Below are 6,000 nucleotides of genomic sequence, written 5' to 3' on the forward strand. Positions count from 1 at the left end.
TTCCAGAGCTACTGGTGAAAGTGCGGCGCATGTGCGCCCACTTTCGCAAGTCGACAGTAGCCGCTGCTAGCTTAAAATCTCTCCAGCAACGCCTGCATGTGCCACAACACCGGCTTTTGTGCGACGTCCCCACACGCTGGAACTCAACGTTTCAGATGTTGAATAGAGTGGTTGAGCAGCAGAGACCTTTGATGGAATACCAGCTACAAAACCCTAGGGTGCCACAAAGTCAGCTGCCTCAGTTTCTCATCCATGAGTGGCCATGGATGAGAGACCTTTGTGACATCCTACGGGTGTTTGAGGAGTCCACAAGGAGGGTGAGCTCTGAGGATGCGATGGTGAGCCTTACAATCCCGCTCTTGTGTGTTCTGAGAGAATCCCTGATTGACATCAGGGATAACTCAGATCACACAGAGGAGTCAGGGATAGCATCCGATCCGTCACAGCTGGAGAGTAGGTCCACACATCTGTCCGCTTCATCGCGTTTAATGGAGGAGGAGGAGGAGGAGGAGGAGGAAGAAGAGTTGTCCGATGATGTGATGGTGATACAGGAGGCTTCCGGGCAACTTCGAATCGTCCCATTGTTGCAGCGCGGATGGGTAGACATGGAGGATGAGGAGGAAATGGAGATTGAACTTTCCGGTGGGGCCAGAGGAGTCATGCCAACTAACACTGTGGCAGACATGGCTGAGTTCATGTTGGGGTGCTTTACAACCGACAAGCGTATTGTCAAAATCATGGATGACAACCAGTACTGGATCTTTGCTATCCTTGACCCCCGGTATAAAAACAACATCTCGTCTTTTATTCCGGTAGAGGGGAGGGCCAATCGCATCAATGCTTGCCACAGGCAATTGGTGCAGAATATGATGGAGATGTTTCCAGCATGTGACGTTGGCGGCAGGGAGGACAGTTCCTCCAGTAGGCGACCAAGTTCTCACCGGTCCGGTTCTCACACTGTCTAAGGTCTGGGACACCTTGATGGCACCCCCTCGCCAAAGTGCCGCCACAGAGGGTCCTAGTGTCACCAGGCGTGAGAAGTATAGGCGCATGTTGCGGGAATACCTTTCCGACCACAGCCCTGTCCTCTCCGACCCCTCTGCGCCCTACACGTATTGGGTGTCGAAGTTGGACCTGTGGCTTGAACTTGCCCTATATGCCTTGGAGATGCTGTCCTGTCCTGCCGCCAGCGTCCTATCTGAGAGGGTGTTCAGTGCAGCCGGTGGCATCATCACTGACAAGCGCACCCGTCTGTCAGCTGAGAGTGCCGACCGGCTCACTTTGATAAAAATGAACCACCACTGGATAGAGCCTTCATTTTTGTGCCCACCTGTGTAAAGCACCCCAACATGAAACTCCATGTCTGTACTCAACCTCTCCAATTCCTCCGCATCCTCATACTCATCCACCATAAGCGTTGCACAATTCTGCTAATACTAGGCTCCCTCCAACATGATTTCCCCCAACTCTGCTGGTTAGAGGCTCCCTCCACCCTGATTTCCACCAACTCTGCTGGTTAGAGGCTCCCTCCACCCTGCTTTCCCACAACTCTGCTGGTTAGAGGCTCCCTCCACCATGAATTTGCCCAAACTGGGCTGGTTAGAGGCTCCCTCCACCATGAATTGGTCCAAACTGGGGTTTTTAGAGGCTCCCTCCACCATGAATTTGCCAAAACTGGGCTGTTTAGAGGCTCCCTCCACCATGAATTGGTCCAAATTGGGGTTTTTAGAGGCTCCCTCCACCATGAATTTGCCCAAACTGGGCTGGTTAGAGGCTCCCTCCACCATGAATTGGTCCAAACTGGGCTGGTTAGAGGCTCCCTCCACCATGAATTGGTCCAAATTGGGGTTTTTAGAGGCTCCCTCCACCATGAATTGGTCCAAACTGGGCTGTTTAGAGGCTCCCTCCACCATGAATTGGTCCAAACTGGGCTGTTTAGAGGCTCCCTCCACCATGAATTGGTCCAAACTGGGCTGGTTAGAGGCTCCCTCCACCATGAATTGGTCCAAACTGGGTTTTTTAGAGGCTCCCTCCACCATGAATTGGTCCAAACTGGGGTTTTTAGAGGCTCCCTCCACCATGAATTGGTCCAAACTGGGGTTTTTAGAGGCTCCCTCCACCATGAATTGGTCCAAACTGGGGTTTTTAGAGGCTCCCTCCACCATGAATTTGCCCAAACTGGGCTGTTTAGAGGCTCCCTCCACCATGAATTGGTCCAAACTGGGTTTTTTAGAGGCTCCCTCCACCATGAATTGGTCCAAACTGGGGTTTTTAGAGGCTCCCTCCACCATGAATTGGTCCAAACTGGGGTTTTTAGAGGCTCCCTCCACCATGAATTTGCCCAAACTGGGCTGTTTAGAGGCTCCCTCCACCATGAATTGGTCCAAATTGGGGTTTTTAGAGGCTCCCTCCACCATGAATTGGTCCAAACTGGGGTTTTTAGAGGCTCCCTCCACCATGAATTTGCCCAAACTGGGCTGTTTAGAGGCTCCCTCCAGCATGAATTGGTCCAAACTGGGGTTTTTAGAGGCTCCCTCCACCATGAATTGGTCCAAACTGGGGTTTTTAGAGGCTCCCTCCACCATGAATTGGTCCAAACTGGGGTTTTTAGAGGCTCCCTCCACCATGAATTGGTCCAAACTGGGCTGGTTAGAGGCTCCCTCCACCATGAATTTGCCCAAACTGGGCTGTTTAGAGGCTCCCTCCACCATGAATTGGTCCAAACTGGGGTTTTTAGAGGCTCCCTCCACCATGAATTGGTCCAAACTGGGGTTTTTAGAGGCTCCCTCCACCATGAATTGGTCCAAACTGGGGTTTTTAGAGGCTCTCTCCACCATGAATTTGCCCAAACTGGGCTGTTTAGAGGCTCCCTCCACCATGAATTGGTCCAAACTGGGTTTTTTAGAGGCTCCCTCCACCTTGAATTGGTCCAAACTGGGGTTTTTAGAGGCTCCCTCCACCATGAATTGGTCCAAACTGGGGTTTTTAGAGGCTCCCTCCACCATGAATTTGCCCAAACTGGGCTGTTTAGAGGCTCCCTCCACCATGAATTGGTCCAAATTGGGGTTTTTAGAGGCTCCCTCCACCATGAATTGGTCCAAACTGGGGTTTTTAGAGGCTCCCTCCACCATGAATTTGCCCAAACTGGGCTGTTTAGAGGCTCCCTCCAGCATGAATTGGTCCAAAACTGGGGTTTTTAGAGGCTCCCTCCACCATGAATTGGTCCAAACTGGGGTTTTTAGAGGCTCCCTCCACCATGAATTGGTCCAAACTGGGGTTTTTAGAGGCTCCCTCCACCATGAATTGGTCCAAACTGGGGTTTTTAGAGGCTCCCTCCACCATGAATTTGCCCAAACTGGGCTGTTTAGAGGCTCCCTCCACCATGAATTGGTCCAAACTGGGGTTTTTTAGAGGCTCCCTCCACCATGAATTGGTCCAATCTGGGGTTTTTAGAGGCTCCCTCCACCATGAATTGGTCCAAACTGGGGTTTTTAGAGGCTCCCTCCACCATGAATTTGCCCAAACTGGGCTGTTTAGAGGCTCCCTCCACCATGAATTGGTCCAAATTGGGGTTTTTAGAGGCTCCCTCCACCATGAATTTGCCCAAACTGGGCTGGTTAGAGGCTCCCTCCACCATGAATTGGTCCAAACTGGGCTGGTTAGAGGCTCCCTCCACCATGAATTGGTCCAAATTGGGGTTTTTAGAGGCTCCCTCCACCATGAATTGGTCCAAACTGGGCTGTTTAGAGGCTCCCTCCACCATGAATTGGTCCAAACTGGGGTTTTTAGAGGCTCCCTCCACCATGAATTGGTCCAAACTGGGCTGGTTAGAGGCTCCCTCCACCATGAATTGGTCCAAACTGGGTTTTTTAGAGGCTCCCTCCACCATGAATTGGTCCAAACTGGGGTTTTTAGAGGCTCCCTCCACCATGAATTTGCCCAAACTGGGCTGTTTAGAGGCTCCCTCCACCATGAATTGGTCCAAATTGGGGTTTTTAGAGGCTCCCTCCACCATGAATTGGTCCAAACTGGGCTGGTTAGAGGCTCCCTCCACCATGAATTGGTCCAAATTGGGGTTTTTAGAGGCTCCCTCCACCATGAATTGGTCCAAACTGGGCTGTTTAGAGGCTCCCTCCACCATGAATTGGTCCAAACTGGGGTTTTTAGAGGCTCCCTCCACCATGAATTGGTCCAAACTGGGCTGGTTAGAGGCTCCCTCCACCATGAATTGGTCCAAACTGGGTTTTTTAGAGGCTCCCTCCACCATGAATTGGTCCAAACTGGGGTTTTTAGAGGCTCCCTCCACCATGAATTGGTCCAAACTGGGCTGTTTAGAGGCTCCCTCCACCATGAATTGGTCCAAACTGGGGTTTTTAGAGGCTCCCTCCACCATGAATTGGTCCAAACTGGGCTGGTTAGAGGCTCCCTCCACCATGAATTGGTCCAAACTGGGTTTTTTAGAGGCTCCCTCCACCATGAATTGGTCCAAATTGGGGTTTTTAGAGGCTCCCTCCACCATGAATTGGTCCAAACTGGGGTTTTTAGAGGCTCCCTCCACCATGAATTGGTCCAAACTGGGGTTTTTAGAGGCTCCCTCCACCATGAATTTGCCCAAACTGGGCTGTTTAGAGGCTCCCTCCACCATGAATTGGTCCAAACTGGGTTTTTTAGAGGCTCCCTCCACCATGAATTGGTCCAAACTGGGCTGGTTAGAGGCTCCCTCCACCATGAATTGGTCCAAATTGGGGTTTTTAGAGGCTCCCTCCACCATGAATTGGTCCAAACTGGGCTGTTTAGAGGCTCCCTCCACCATGAATTGGTCCAAACTGGGGTTTTTAGAGGCTCCCTCCACCATGAATTGGTCCAAACTGGGCTGGTTAGAGGCTCCCTCCACCATGAATTGGTCCAAACTGGGTTTTTTAGAGGCTCCCTCCACCATGAATTGGTCCAAACTGGGGTTTTTAGAGGCTCCCTCCACCATGAATTTGCCCAAACTGGGCTGTTTAGAGGCTCCCTCCACCATGAATTGGTCCAAACTGGGTTTTTTAGAGGCTCCCTCCACCATGAATTGGTCCAAACTGGGCTGGTTAGAGGCTCCCTCCACCATGAATTGGTCCAAATTGGGGTTTTTAGAGGCTCCCTCCACCATGAATTGGTCCAAACTGGGCTGTTTAGAGGCTCCCTCCACCATGAATTGGTCCAAACTGGGGTTTTTAGAGGCTCCCTCCACCATGAATTGGTCCAAACTGGGCTGGTTAGAGGCTCCCTCCACCATGAATTGGTCCAAACTGGGTTTTTTAGAGGCTCCCTCCACCATGAATTGGTCCAAACTGGGGTTTTTAGAGGCTCCCTCCACCATGAATTGGTCCAAACTGGGGTTTTTAGAGGCTCCCTCCACCATGAATTGGTCCAAACTGGGGTTTTTAGAGGCTCCCTCCACCATGAATTTGCCCAAACTGGGCTGTTTAGAGGCTCCCTCCACCATGAATTGGTCCAAACTGGGTTTTTTAGAGGCTCCCTCCACCATGAATTGGTCCAAACTGGGGTTTTTAGAGGCTCCCTCCACCATGAATTGGTCCAAACTGGGGTTTTTAGAGGCTCCCTCCACCATGAATTTGCCCAAACTGGGCTGTTTAGAGGCTCCCTCCACCATGAATTGGTCCAAACTGGGCTGTTTAGAGGCTCCCTCCACCATGAATTGGTCCAAACTGGGTTTTTTAGAGGCTCCCTCCACCATGAATTGGTCCAAACTGGGGTTTTTAGAGGCTCCCTCCACCATGAATTGGTCCAAACTGGGGTTTTTAGAGGCTCCCTCCACCATGAATTTGCCCAAACTCTGCTGGTTAGAGGCTCAATCCACCCTGATTTTCAAAACAAATGTTGGTGCCAACCTCAACTTACTACAAGGGCCAAATTTACTGCTGGTGACAAGCTCTCCTCACTGCAAGTGCCAAATACACATGTTTCAAGGTGTTTTCCTACTGTCAGAGAGGTGGTATT

This window comes from Leptodactylus fuscus, chromosome 1 (genome assembly GCF_031893055.1).
Source record: "Leptodactylus fuscus isolate aLepFus1 chromosome 1, aLepFus1.hap2, whole genome shotgun sequence".
Classification (NCBI taxonomy): Eukaryota; Metazoa; Chordata; class Amphibia; order Anura; family Leptodactylidae; genus Leptodactylus; species Leptodactylus fuscus.